Raw genomic sequence first — 15546 nt, forward strand, 5'->3', positions numbered from 1 at the left:
GGGGGGGTAAGAATGAACAAAAAAGCGTGGTCCTCAGATGGGCTGGGAGTGAGGTGGGGAGACACCAGGCTGCACAGGAAAGCCTGGCTCTGTCACAGCCATCAGGACTGAACCTAGTTTGGGAGTTCATCTCCTTCAGAGCCCCCTGAGTGACCTGATGGAGGCTTGTGATCTTGGGCACTGTGCTGTCCATGCACAGCGCCCTATGTGCCCAGTGCTGCCTGTGCACTATGCCATACATGCACCATGTTTTATGTGCACCATGTTGTATGTGCTCTGTGTTGTACATGCATGGTACTCTATGTACACTGAGCTGTACGTGCCCTGTGTTGCATGCTGCATAGGCACTGAGTTGTGCACGCACCATGTTGTACATGCACTGTGCTGCCTGTGCCATGCTTACTACGTGCATAGCAGCCCCTGTTCAATGCCCAGCCGTAGTATTTGTGAAAGTATTTGTGGAAGCACAGCTGGCAAAAGCACAATGTGAAAACCACAAGCAACAGCTCATGCTAATGAGGACCAGCCATAGGAGGGTCAGCACCATGACTGAAGGCAGGACAAAGTTTTACAATGAGTACATGGAGACAGAAATAACTAGGAAGCCAAGTAACTTTAGTGACATTTGCAGCGAGAATGAAAGAGTTCACTCCCTGGACTGATCTAAATTTCCAAGCACATCTCCAGATGGGACAACAGCCAAAATACTCCCCCCAGGGAGGCCAGAAATGGCAGAGCAGAGAAGCAAAGCAGCATTGCTCACTACGTTTCAAGCAGCTGGATAAAGGCTAATATCAGTTAAACCCTACAGCTTGAAGTGCAGTGGGAGGTGAGGAGCTCTTCACTGGGAATAACCACAGCTGGAAAAAACTGCCAGCAGACTCTCCAGTCATTGCAGGAGCCAGCATTGGTATCACCAGGCAGGCAAGCTGTCCCTTGAGCAGGCTTTCTGCTGTGCCTTTCCCTGCAGAATCCCACTGCCATTCTATGCCTGTGAGTGCACAAATGTGTCCTTCACCACAGACAGTAAGGACAAGTCCCAGAGGGCTGCTCCACCATTACACAGGAGGTGCTGGGCTTGTACATAGCCCTATGTGATCAGATAATCAGAGGCAGGTAGGCAAGGACACCTCCCTGCATAGCGGGAAGAAGATGCCCAGCCTTCTCTGTCCTGCGATGACATTGCCTAAGCAGAAATCAAAGGATACAATCAAAGCTTTTTTGGCCGCAAGTGATGAGAATGGATTTTTGAGGCTGATTGCAGCCTCCTAGCCTGAATCTCATCCTGTAATTCCTGACTGAACATGCCTCAGCTCGGGATCCCAGGTGCACAGCCCTGCAGTGTGGGTGAAGCTGGAGTATCGACACAGCCTCTTAAATACTGTCCTTATCAAACATCATTTGCCATCTTTTCAGCCTTTTGTCTGGGTTCAGATCCCATTTTATTGACCCATTTTCTGCTAAGTGACAGCATCATGCAGTCCCCCTGAACGTCTGTCAAGGCTCTGGTCAAGTCACTTTTTAAGAGGCAATAAATTAGATTGAAGTACCGAAGATGCTAAGCTCAGGACTGTTCTTGAATGCTTGTCTGGTTTCCTTGCACTGTTTTATGTAAAGCTCTATAGCACTGCAGGTACACCTTTCTTTCATATTATGTTTCCTACATAGGAGATAGCATGCTTCTCTGCCTTAAAATATATAAACCAATAAAAGTATCATGTTTATTTCTAGCCTTCCTAATGCCCTTCATCTCTTAAAAGTCTTACAGTTGTGGACAAGTTAGAGAAAGAAAGCTCTCGCAGGGCTACTTAACTTAATGATGGTTGCCCTTTTTGCCTCTGAAATAGAAAGTGGATGAGTAGGTAGATATTGCAGCAGTTTATCAAGTCCTCTGAGAGCATATGTCACAGCATCCATAAGCCTTTTGCTATCTAATTTCCCGTGGTCATCCATGGTCCCCCCAGCAGACCATTGTCCCTGCAGCCAGGGAGGGCAGGGAGAAGCAGCATGGGGAGCCGTTCCCAGCCTCACTGACACATGGAGTCTGAATCTTGAGGGAGGGCTCCAGAACTCCACCATGCTCAGCATCTATTGAGGGGTATTGGGAGAGCATTTATGGAGAAGCAAATTCATTATTTACTGTTTCAAATGCTCATGTAATACCTTTGGGGCGTTGCACAGGGGATGTGCAGCCTGCGTGAGGAGACGGGGCGAGCATGTCAATGCTGACACTGTTTCCCTCACAGGGAGCTGCGATACATTCCCCACAGTGCTGATATTTGCAGTCTTTGCTGGTTTATTATCTACCCAAAACACAAATCTTCGTGTACTCCACTCTGAGAGCTTCCCCCATTTCTGCTTTGCTCTGGTCAAAGAACAGTGTTGGGACATTTTTCCTGTCATTTCTCTGTTTTTGCCTGCCTTTTCTTACATGTTCTCTTCTTGCCCATAAATCCCTGGCTGTGCCTCAGCTGCTCGGGCCTGAGTGCAGGTTGGTGTTTGAAATGGCAGCTTGGAACTGGACCAGTCATGGGAACAGCTGAGACCACAAACAGTCCTGAGACCACAGGGAAAAAAGAAGGTAATCGCTGCTGCCTGTGGTTTACAGGTACCACAGGGGCCTTGGCAAACCACTCTTTTCATACAGACACATTCACCCCATCTGTACGAGTAACCAGGGGATGAAGTAATTGAGGAATGATCCAGCCTCTGAAAACACAAATGCAACATATAATTTTCACAGATCTGGCAATACTCCTCTTTTTTTTTTTTTTCCTTTAAACATAAATCCAAGCACTTCTCTATATTAATAAGGAATTTCTTGATTGCAGTCCATTAGAGGTTTCATTAGTGCTCTTGGTGCAGAAAAGCTTTGGGTAATTAACTTACAAAAAACTGGTACTAAAAAGGGTGTATATTAGATAGAAGTTTAACAATGCTGCACAGAAAAATGAATCTTCCCTTAATGATATACTGAATTTGTCCAACAGTTTTAAAGCATTTTGAAACCCAATTTAATCTGACGAGGATGAATATGGGTAAACAAAACATGAAATCTTGCAAGCAGTTGCCAGTCACACGAACACCTGTGCTGATAGCTTCGTGTCCTTGTCATTTCACTGGTTTCAGCAGAGCTTTTTGATGGGTTGCACAGAGTCAGTGTCACACTTTGTGTGTGATGCTGGGGCAGGAGAAGGCAGGACCACCTTTTCTATCGCTTAATTTCCACCTAATTCTATAACACTATGGTCTCTGAAGTTATACATTTGAATGCTTGGTATTTTGCTAATATACTGTGCTGTAAACTTTAGTAACTCCTGAAGGTAGGTATTACAGCCTGTGGGCTGTTTTGGGGCAATAAAGCAGAGCAGAAGAAATTCCCAAGCTCTGCTGTTTCCCTGTCTCCAGCCCATGTGGCCACGATGTTAAAACTGCTGTGATGCTGATCACAGTACAAAGGCTGTTTCAGTGCAGGGAAGCAATGGAGGAAGCAGGAGACTGAACTGTGAACAGGAGTCTGCAAAAGAGGAAAGAGTGGAAAGGCTGATGGGCCATGGCCATCCCATTAGCTCTGCTGCAAGCACCCTCTGAGCCTCCAAAACTGCTGGCTCCTTGCAAACAAGGACTATCTCCTGCAGTCACAGCATAACATGTACTTCCAGGCTATGGTCAATCTTCTTTTATGATAGGTAACTTAAATGTGTCCGGTAGGTTCTGCCTCAGCAATCTTCATTTGTCTTCTTAGCTATGAATGGCCACTAATAGAGATGGAGGTGCTGATAACAACATCTCCAATGTTATGGAAGATGTATTGCATCCCAAAAGCCATCACATTCCACTTGCTTCTGCATTGTGCTAAGACACTTCACGTGACAAGACATCTCTTCTAACCACAGAGCACATCTTATATTGCATCCGTAGCTTGAAGTGCCTAGGAAGAAATATCAATGGAAAAAGCTTTGTCAAACTGTGAGATGCAATCTATTTATGTTTAATTTCTCCTGTGAATCTTTACATTTCTGGATTCAGCCATGCTGACATTCATTTCCACAAGACATCTCCAACAAAACGGAGTATCTGATATTAATGTGATTGACCTGCTGGCCCTGCTGAAGCTGCAGGCAAGTAAGTGTGCATTTAATCAATTTTGCTGTGTATGCAGAGGTCATCAGTGTGAGTGGGCTCCTGGAGATGCTGTTCAGTTAATTCTTCTCTGTAGATTTTAGATCCTGATATCCTGAGAATGCAAAGTGTCCAACAGATGTCTTCCTACAAGAGGCTGTTTCAAAGGACCTTGATGCTGCAGATGCACACAGTGCCATGCGTTTTGGATATGTGGCTTTTTCCCTGCCCCTGGATACTGTGAGCATCCCTTCACCCGCCAGTTGGTCACTGCAGAGAGCACACTCAACACTGCTGGCTGCAGAGTGAGGTATGGTTGACCACATGAGAGGTTTTGGTGTAAAGAGAGAAGAGCAACATTGTGAAGAAGCTCAATGGTTGGGAAATTCGTGGGCTGGCATACAAGACGAGGAAGATGCTTGTGAGGCTTTGCTTTAGTAGAATGCTATTTTGTATTTAACGCTTAAGCAAAGTTAGTACAGACTCTGGTTGTGGTTTTTTGCTTAATATAATAATTTTAATGTGAGCAATCAGAGTTGATGCTTGTGGAGTAATTGTACTTTATCCAATATCAGCCTGATCTGATGGCCAACTATGGATAGAAAAGGCCCAGCATGATCCTCCATTTGTTAATATGGCACCACTTTCTATGTCATTCGAACTGCAAGTTCCTAGGGACTGTTTTTATGTTCTGCATTTATACAGAGCATCACACAAAGCTATTACTAGAAAGTAATTACAACCTAGTGGCATAAATTAGTGGAAAACTACTTCCTTGGCTCCTGTGTGGAACAAGTAGTTATCAAAGTGGGTAGCAACGTCATGGAAGACTAAAATTTCTCAGGGATATAATATGTTATTCTCCATTTATTCATAACCTGATGTGTTTTTTTTTCTGGCAACAATTCAGACTGTGAAGCCTGAAGGAAATTAATGCAATTTGTTTTAAACAATCTCAGCAAACAGCAAAGAAAAGCATCTCCATCAGAGAGGAGGGTGCTGTCTTCATGGTTTGCTGGCCTTCATCTCTTGCTGAAGTCACCAGCAGGGAGTGTGACCAATGCACATGCTATCCAGATGAGAAGATTTTCACTGGGAGCTCACTGTTAGAGCAGTGCACAGAAAACCTGCAGTGCCTATATGTGGGGAGGTGATTAAAAGGTGAGTTCCCTCAAGGCTGGCGCAAGTGTTGGGTACAGTCCCCTAGAATCTGGCTGAGATTCAAGAGGAGGTGCAGCATCCCAGAGAAGAGATGCTCAGGACAACAGATGCCAGCCCTTGCAAACCCAGCCCCAGGTCTAGGTGGTCCAGGGAAGGCAGCAGCCCCAGGGCAGCCATCTGAATGCTGGCTGGGCTGCCCGGTTTCTTTGCTCATCTCAGTGAGTTTTTGGTAGAGCCACCAGAGAGGTGAACACTCTCCCTGAAGGCAGACAGCATGCCTCCAAATTGTCACCTAAATTAAGAGCTTCCTGTCAACCTTCCTTCTTTCAAAATCCTACCACTAAGAGCATTGCACAGCTCTGACAGCAGCAGCTGGGCCAGACACATCCTTAAAATTGGCCATAGGGTGACCTCTGGTAATCTAGGTCTGTTACCTAAAGGCAGAAGCACAAATGACTGGGAATACATGCTGCCTGGCCAGCAGAAAATGCTCATCAATTGGCAAGTTAGCCCCATGCAGAAAAGCCAAGGTGAGAAAGCCCTATCCCAACTATCCCAGCAATGAGAAACTGCATCTTTGGAGCATCATCTTTAGAGCAATAAGCTGCTTCTCCTGCGAGTGTACTTATTCTCCCAGCCCATCAAATATATTCCTCTGACAGAAGTAGAAATTTGGGATGAAAGCATGGGAAAGTGTTTGGGGAGGGCTATCAGAAAACGGGCATCTCTGTGTACCTGTCAGCACCCACTGGAGCTGTAGAGTTTATTTCAGCTAATGCAAAGACAAGTGGCATCCAACAAAGCAGTATTTGCTCTCGGGCAGAGTGGAATTAACTCCAGGACAGAGCTATAGCCATTCCTCCAGGAGGAAAGCTCACGTGTTCATTATAACTCCTGGAAAGCTGGAAAGAAACCTCAGCTGGTCACACGTCCATTTGGTACATTGGTAAAGCCAGTTTGATAATACAAAACACTTCTGTACCAGGGCAAACTGTGAAACAGAACCCAGAAATACCTCTGTAGGCTCCTGCAACCAAAGCCTCTGAAAGCCCCATTCCCTCTTCTGGCAAAGGATCCCTGAGTTGGTTACAGAAATCAAACATGTCACAGAGAAACAATGAAAGGAGCAATGTTTGCATCCAAATAGAAAACAAACAGAAAAGGGTAAAGTTGCAATTAGTGCAATTTGGAAATTAGAAACTGGATAAATTAGATAAGGGGAGGAAAATAATACAAGAGACAGGCTGCAGCTCCAGAGAAAAGAGCAGTACGAAAAAGTCTTTAAAATATATTAGGGATGAAGTGAAGCCAAACAATGTCTTTGGACTGTGACCAAATTGAAATTATAGAAGTGGCAATAATTATGCAGAAAGGCAAATGTTTTCAGTGATCAAGTATTCCTGTTCTGAATGTGGGGAGAAAAACAACCACAAATGATGCATTCCCATCAGATGATGATGATACAACAATTTGCATAACAGAAGTTCAGGGGGTAGCATGCAATTGTTACAAGCGCTAAGCATCTTCAAATCAGCAGTTGAAATGATCTGCATAGAAGTGCTTTGAAGAGAACTTACTGGGTTTTCTGGGCCTCTAATGCTGGTTTCGCAGAGCTCATAGAGTACAGGCAAAATTTCAGCAGAAGGAAAGCTGCTATTTCAGGGGAAGTGGAATGACTGGGATATTGATAGGCCTGCAGAGCTCTGATCATGGGGAGGTAATGGATCCCAGGCAATGACAAACAACTTCAGAGACTGAAAAAATAGGAAGGGATAATATCATTAACGCCCATCAGCAGGGGCTGATAAAGAATGAATCTTCTAAAACGAGATGGGTTTTTTTTTAATGAGATTACAATTATGCTTAATAAAGGAAATAGTGTTGATTTAAGCTTGTGTAAAATATTTGACTTAGTATTCCACAAGAAGCCGGTTCAGTACAAAATCAACACAGCACACAAAGTGAATTAAACACAAGCTAAAAGAATTACCTGTCAAAGATAAGTGGATGGGCGTATGCTTCAAGTGGGATTTCCACAGAAATCACTGCTTGGCCTTAAGGCAGGCAATCTTTTACTGGATACCTGGGAAAAAAACAAAAACGAAAACACATGAAACCCCATTGGGTCTGGCTGGACACTGACCCATGCTGGGATGAGCGGTGAGCAATGGGAAAGGCCCTGATGCTTAGCTGAACTTGTTGAAACACCCGTGTTTTCTTTTAGTTATAGGCAAGGTATGAGCTGGAAGAGACTGTGTCACTTGTGCTTAGCAAGAATGAGTGGGTGGTGAAGCTGTGCCCAACAGATCAGCTTCTCAGAGAGAGATCTGGGGCTGAAGATAGGTAATTAGGTATCAAATGGCTAAAGGACTAACAAAGGGATGCTGAAACACTGTGCAGTGGGAGGACTGCTGGCTGCAGCACCATGCTCCTAAGTGGATCTGCTCTCAGTGCAAGCGTTGTCACCAGGTTTCACAGTGAAAAACAGGATCTTGCATTAGAGCAATGACACAGCTGGACAATGCAGCCACTACTACTGGGGCTCCACTTATTGAACCAAGGTATTTTTTTCTATCACCAAGTTCAATGGTTTTCTTTTGTAACAGTTTCTTCAGTGCAACAAAACCTGCATCTCAGCTCTTGGAGAGGGCTCAGTTTGGTGTAGGCAGATTCTTCTGTCTTTCCCCTCCCTCTCTTTCATAAAGCGGTTTCTTCTCTTCCATGATCAATTGCTAAGCACCTCATCACACATCACTTAAGAGCTGGCACATGTAATGATTTTTCAGTCATTTGGCTTCCACACAGGAATGATGGATTTCAGGTTAGTTCTAGTAGCTGATGATGGCTGAAGTGCTTTAGGATGTATTTGCACCCATACATCTCATTTTGCACAGGCTTTGGATCACTAGCTGCAGATCCTCGCTGGGGTGGACCCATGCACCCTGGCACCAAAGGCTTGGCTGCACTTCATCTGGGTGATGCTCAGCCAAGCGGGTACAGACAAGGTGAAGAGCCTGCTCTTCATACCACCACAGCACATTGGTCCCTTGGGAACACAATGCTTACAAAGTACCCTCTGGAGCCATGCCTTCATATACATCTTCAAATCTTCTCTTAAGCTATTGAGAACTGCTAAGAGTTGGTAAAGAAAAGAATTGGTAAGAAAAGCAGCAGCTCTGATCCTTCTTGTTGCAGAGAGGCAGCGCTGGAGCTGCTGCATCTCGATCCCTGCCCAAGCTGGAAGAAGGCCATCTCACTGCAGTGGCTGTGGTCTCATATCACAGCTGCCTTGCTTATGCTTTCTGACCTCTCATACTGCTGAGTGCTGTACAGGGAACCAGCCCTTCACTTCATTGCTACTTTTGGGAACAAAACACTAAAGTGCAGCTGTTTATTGCATTTCTAGTGCACTCACACAACCTTCATACCAGCAAATGTCTTTTCAGGGTGAGTGCCCGTTAATTAAAAATGAAACTAAGAATAAACCAGTGTGTACAGACACTGAAAATAAACTGAATCAGCCCCTGGCACCAACATAGGGGTCTGACAGCTAATGGGGTGCTCACTTCACCTCCTGATTGCACGTTGGGTGCCAGTGCGAAGCTGGGCAGTGATGGGAGCAGACCTGTGCGGAGGTGACACACTCGCTGTCTTGGAGCACACAAGTGGATTTCAGCAAAGGCAGGCCTGTGCAGATGCCTCTGCCAGTGGGAGGGCAGAGAAGAAAGGCAATTAGAGCCATTATTAATCACTCGTGGACTGACTGATTACATGGCATTAACAAGGAGGGAGTAGAGAGAAAAAACCTTACACCAACCCAGCTGCCTTTGCTTTTACCTCACTGGGGACTTGCTGTGCTCCCTGTGCAGTGGTGAACAAGTGAGATGGGGAGCTCCGTGAGGAGCAGGGGCAGTGGCTCTCACCCTGTCCTCAAACAAAGCCATGGGACCAGAAGAGCACCCGAGAGCCAGTCGGGACTGCTCTAATCCTTCCAAAAGATAACCAACCCACTGCTGAGGCACCTCAGAAGGTACTGGCCATCCCATGAAGAGTGCCCTGGAATCAAGTCCTCTCACAGCACATACAGGGGATGATGTAGTTCTAGGGATGCTTCAAGATGCATGGGCTCCAAGTCAGTCCTTGATGTATTCATGGAATTAGGGCTGTGCCAGAGGCACATGTGGAGCTCCCAAAGTAAAAACCTCCCCAGAGTGATGAAAAATTACTTTTCCAATTCTTTTCCCCTAGCTGAGCATAGCACAGAGATCAGAGCCTAAAAGCAGAGATACCTCTTACACAGATTTCCCGGTGACAGAAATGCAGAAGTATCTGATGGTTGTTCTGACTGAATGAAAGGTTTGCATTGCTCAGCCACACAGGAGGCCACGGTCCTTTGACAGAAACGGTTACTTTAAGAAAGGAGGAAAACCTAAATATTTGATGCTGTTTCTTGGAAGCAATGATCAGAGATTTCATTTATGTTTTTAAAAGATGCTGAATTACGTACTCTGCGATAAATACTGCTTTGAAAACGATCTGGGAAAACAAACACAGAACAAATGACTTAATGGAGAGCCCCAAAAGCTTTCCTGCAGAGCTGTTGCTTCTCATCCTTTGCACAAGAAAAAGTCTGTTTAAAGTTTCTATTTATGATGGCCCCCAGACGGCTTTATCTGAGCATATGCAGCACTTCGTAGTTTCATCTGTCAATGGCTGCCGCTGAAATCAAAGGCTTTACCAGGGGGCAAACCTGTCGTGCTGCTTTATTATATATTAGTCATCCCTCACTCTCCTCCAGCAGCTGAAGATCAGAGTGTGACTTGTCCCCAGCGCTGTGCTGCTCCCACGCCTTGCCAACAGGGTATTTCCTTTTGATTAGATATTAGCTGGAAGCAGCTCGTCTGCAGGATCCTCCTAAACATCACTAACAAAGCAGGAGTTTGCACAGATCCCTTGGGATAGGGTGAAACGCCCAGCTCTGCTCCACTGGAGCAGCCCAGGGCCCGATGCACACAGCGGAGAGTCTCAAATAGAGTCCCAGCTCTCGCAGGGGGTTGCTCTGATACATAAGTAATAAGAAATACATATAGTGCCCAGCCAGCCCAGCAGCCAGCCCCATGCACTGACCAGTCTCTTGAGGTGCTCATCTCAGAACTAACTTCTGGCTTTGATGCTGTCCCTGTGGGAAGCTTTCTGCTGCTGAGCATCTGTACATGAACAAGAGCCACTTCACCCTGCTCAATCTGGAAGCCAAGGGAGGCAAGGAGTCTTACTAAAGCAATGTGAGGACAGCAGGACACAGCACGCCCTGCAACACCAGGTCCCCTGGGGACAGCAGTGCCACCACCTCCTGCTGCTGGGCAGATGAGCAGGGACACCGTGAGCTGGAAACACAAGATTCCAAGGTGTCGTGTTAACTTCTGAGCTCAACTTCACCATTACCCCATGCAACAAGCATCACAGGAGAACACCTCTATTCCTTCTCCTTCCCCAAAGAAGCAAGCCAAAGCCACTATGCCCCCGAGTTGGTCTAGAGATGCCTCTGCTCTTCTCTACCTTATACTCAAGTGTCCTGGATGCTGTGAAGATGGGGAATATGCTTTGCAAGAGAAACCCAATGATCTTGTATGTGGGTGGGCCAGAGGTGGCACTGAGGTGTGAAAGGCTGATTTGGTGTTCTGGGATAAGGATTCCTTTGTGCTTGATGGCTTCAGATCTGCATCTAAAAAGCAAGTCCCCTTCCTCTATTTTTATGCAGTCCAGACATGCGCATGAAGCCAGACAGGACGGAGCTGCAGCATCTTCTCATTGAGCTGCTAGAGCTGCCCCTTTTCTTCTCATGTTCTTCTACTTGCAGAGAGAGGCTCCTAGCACATGCCAGGAACCTGTCGCAGATGTTCTTTGGAGCTCATTTACACTTATGTGTCTTGTCCATAAGCAACCTTGCAATTAAATGGAGTGATATTTTCCTCACTGAATATGAAACCTGCCTGTCAATGTCTGGTGGCTGACACTCAGAGACTGCCAGTCCCACACACTGTGTCCTTCGTCCCCAGCAGAAGATGCTGAGAAAGTGAAGTCAGGCAGCATCCAACAAACCATAGCTTTGTTCCCACTTCGAGAGCAGAGCAGGAAATGTGTAAGGACGTACGGAGAGACAGCGTTTTACAAGTTTACAGGCAACAGCCTGGGCAACTAACAGAAAGAGCCAAATGGCAGTCATTGTGCAGAAAGAAGACTATGACATGGTTCCCATCCCAGGAACAAGCTGGACCCGTTGTGAACAGAGAAGGACTTGCGGGTGATGTGACCGTCAGAGGCTGCCTTGGGCACAGCAATCATGAAGTGATAGAGCTTTTGACTCAGGAAAGGAGGGGGCTCAGCAGAACTGCCGCCTTTTTCTTCTTAGACACAGCCTGAGCACCAGGACTTGATGGGAGCTATGGCAACCCTGAGCAGCTCAGTAGGAGGGGTGCAGCTGGTAGTAGAACCTGTATGTAATAGTATTAAGTCACTAAAACTACAAGGCAGACACTTGTGCATAGGAATAGCACCACTGTAGTCAATGAGGCAATGTAAGTATTTACATGGCAGTAGCCGTAGGTGCAGACAGTATCAGTTCCTACATTACAGTCCTATAAGCCCCATTTTTAGCATCAGAAAGAATTCAGGAACTGGGCAAACTTTGCACAGTTATTGCAAGGTATTTCCCCCACCTTTATAAAAGCATCACAACTTCAAGGAATTCTGAAATTTTCTCTTCTCCATGACAAAATACATCCAGGGTGCAAGTCAGATGTATTTTGGGGGTTATCATTGTGCTGGGGAATGACAAGGAGTGACATGCAGGAGAGACAATGCAGTGACATTATAGTGTGAAAATCTATCAGCCTAAAGTTGCTGAACATCCATACCACACATGCACAGCAGAAGGACTGGCAGCTGGTCCAGGGGGCTTGGGCTGACTGGGCAGCTCTGTCAGGGATGTGATGGGAATGGACATAAAGTATCTCAGCCTTAGCAGGAGGCTGTGCCAGTGGTGTATTAAGAGTGTGTGACAGCCAAGGGTGGAAAACATTAGTTTCACTGCCCTCTATTCACATTCTGCAGACACATCCTGCCAATAACCTCAGGCCCTTATCAACCTGCCTCTCTTTCCATATAGGATTTATTAAAATACCAGAATCTCAGAGCTGTTCTTCAGAGATGAAGCTTATCAATCCAGGCGGAAATCAGACAGGTTTCTGTGCTCACAGGCAGCAGCCAGTACCCAGCAGTCCCCATGAAGGTTTCCTATCAGATAATGCACTGATGGAGGGGGCCAGGCTGCTGCTGGTGAGCATGAAAAAGCAGAACCAGCCTCTTCAAGACTTTAATAAAGTCATCACTAACAGGGAAACAACATAGCAGATGTCTGCCTGAAACTAAGATTCGGGGTAGATAGATGTGTGTGAAGGCACACACATTTTCTGGCAGTCACTGCATATTATTGAATGTCCTCAAAGTTGCTCCTTTTTTACTTTAACAATTTGGGTGAAGGCTTGTCCTTAGAATGACGGTTTTTTGCCTAGTGGGCTGAAGATGTTACATCTCTGCTCTATTTGTTGCCCTAAGAAAAAAATAAATGCATAAAATGGGGTTTGAACCAACATTTTTGGAGTGATTCGAAGTAATTGCAGCACTTCAGATCTTCAGGAGTGCTTTGGGTTTCTGGGCTCCTACAGTTTAGAGCCATTTAAAATTAATGGAGTACTCAAAGTTTTTAAGAGCACTTCAATTTGCAAGTGATCAGAGTTCAGGGATGCGGAGAACAAAGTCATTTAAAATAACTGGAAGTGCTTTTCAGAGTGTTTATTGTAACTGTGGCATAAACAGCACCATGTTCATAGGCTGCCAGCACTTCCATTGGATCCCACGTGCCATGGAGTTTGCTCTCTACAACAATAAACTCCTCAATAAAATCACCTGGCTGATCAGGGCCTCTTAAAAGACAATCTGTGTTTCAAACAGCCAAAAAGCTGCGTGTGCTGCAGAAATACAACAGGAACAGGGGCACAGGGGCATGTATAACCATATCTAAAGGTGTGTAGATATGCACAGCCTAAAAAAACCCGTTTCTAAACACAGCAGTTTAAGTTAAAAAGCAAAACTAATAGATCTTACAAAACCAAACCCAAATAAAACAACCCTTTGAGGTTTCCTGGAAAAATACACTTGTGAAGGTGTTTTTTCATGCTAGGAGGAAGCTAGATACACTGATAAGGGGTCATTTGCAGAAATTACATCTAATGTAGCTCTTCAATTGACTATTAGAGCATTTCCTTGTATGTCTATTGAAACTTGTGACTAAGAAATTACTTCTCAGTTGTTCCATTCATCCGCAATGAATCTCATGACTGTAGAAGGAAAGATGGCACCCTGAAATTACAGCTTTCTTGTCAATGTGCTTGAGCAGGTCATTTTTCAGCTGAAAGCAGACATCAAAGTTCCTTTTCCAAAGTGGTATTCAAAGGAGTAAATGATGTGGAGAAAAGACCCAACAGCAGAAAGGAAAATAACATATGCAAGCTTTGCACAGCAGTTTGAGACAAGGCATGTGCCAAAGGAAGAGCTAGGCTTGACCCCCCCATTCGACATGTCTAAAGGTTCAAATTTTGGATGTTTGTTAAGCAGGTACCTAAAAAACCTCGTCAAGAAGAGCTCATATACGAATTAGTCTCAGAAATAACTCAGACCACAGAAAGTGCCCACGAACCTCAGCACAGCGAGTACTTCAGCCCACGACTGTGGCTTCTGAACATGGCAAGAGAAGAGGAGGAGGAGGAGGAGAGAAGGAGGATTTTCCTGCTAAGAGAGCACTGGAGAGGCAGATAGGATCAGCTGGAAGGATCAAAGTGTTCAGCAGACCTCCCCAGTCTTGGAAACGGGGAGAGGTGAAACAAATAGAATTTTAATGAGTTTTTCTAAAGTTTCTCATCATCAAACCACATATTAAGATAGAAAATAAGAGGATAAAAGCGTAGCAGAGAAAACCTCAGCTGGTAACCAATATTATCAGACAACTTCCACCCACCCACCCCCAGGTCAATGCTATGGAGCTACCATCACACCCTGCTTTTGAGATGGAGCCTAATTTACGGGAAAGCAACCACCTGAGTTTGCCTGCACTACCTGATTCAACAAAGCAAGTGTAGATGTGAGTTTCTTTTCCCAAAAGGCATTCAAAGGCCCACCAAATACATCCAAAGAGATGGATTAAAGCCGACAGATTCTCTATTGAGCACTGTGTACAAACCATACACATGTGAATTCTCAAGAGGGGAAAACCACTGAACTGGAGCACAGCTTCCCATCAAGCAGCACCAGGAACCCTGCCATCAGGCTCTGCATGGTCCCAGACCCTGGCGGAGCACACACCTGATAGCTGCTGGCCTTCAGGAGCAAAACAAATCCATCTCCCAAGAGTCAAGATGGTGATTCTCTTTGGCAGCTTGGCAAAGGAGGCACCTCTTTATGGGAGCCATGGTAGACATGCAGCTTCTGCGGCCCAGCACAGGGAGATGGAGAGCACCAAGCGGAGAGCCTTAACAGACATTTCCCCTATACCTATGTCAGTGCTGTCTCTTTGCCCTGCTCCTTCACCACAAGCACAGCATGGTCAGGCACAGGAGAACATCACTGAGGCACCTACCTCTAGAAAAAGGGATGAAAATGGAGGTTGCCTGCTCTTTAAATGATTTCAACATCCTGGTCCCACCCCTTCCTAATTTGCACCTGATTATCAAGCTACCTGAAGTTAATCACCCACTATTAAACACTGCAGCATCAGGTAGCAGCAATGTGTGCCCTGTTAATTAATAGACGAATGATGTGTGCATGCTTACAGGGAATATTGCTGCCCTCTGGAAGGCTGCGATTAGGTCTGTTTATTTCCCATGGTCTTGGGAAATAGCTTAAAATTCAGCACTGCTGCTTTTAAAGTGCTACAGGTAGCTGTAATAAAGCTTATCTGCCCTGTGTCATGAGTGATGAGAATAGTGGAGCCTAGATTCTGCACCTGAAAACGTGAGATACAAATATGATATATAAAAATGTGAGATACATTAGTTATGGCATATGATGCATAAGTCTACATGTTTTAGAGGAAAAAAAACTATGCCTGAGGCGCAAATGTGCAGTTTGTGGGATATTGTAAACTGCCAGCGTAGGGAAGGTGTAAGCAAGGAAGGACAGTGTAAATGACTGCTTTGTGCATGGGCTGTT

The 15546-nt window shown here is 45.4% G+C and overlaps 1 long non-coding RNA gene across 1 annotated transcript; it reads right to left on the bottom strand.

The window, feature by feature from the left end:
- Positions 1-594: 594 nt before the first annotated feature.
- LOC136018417 (uncharacterized) lies at positions 595-14971 on the bottom strand. Its single transcript, XR_010614407.1, has 3 exons — positions 14701-14971; positions 7274-7366; positions 595-3931 (listed from the first exon to the last, which is right to left on the bottom strand). It is a non-coding gene; the product is annotated as an uncharacterized LOC136018417 (long non-coding RNA).
- Positions 14972-15546: the final 575 nt, after the last annotated feature.

Source organism: Lathamus discolor, chromosome 7 (genome assembly GCF_037157495.1).
Source record: "Lathamus discolor isolate bLatDis1 chromosome 7, bLatDis1.hap1, whole genome shotgun sequence".
Lineage (NCBI taxonomy): Eukaryota > Metazoa > Chordata > Aves > Psittaciformes > Psittacidae > Lathamus > Lathamus discolor.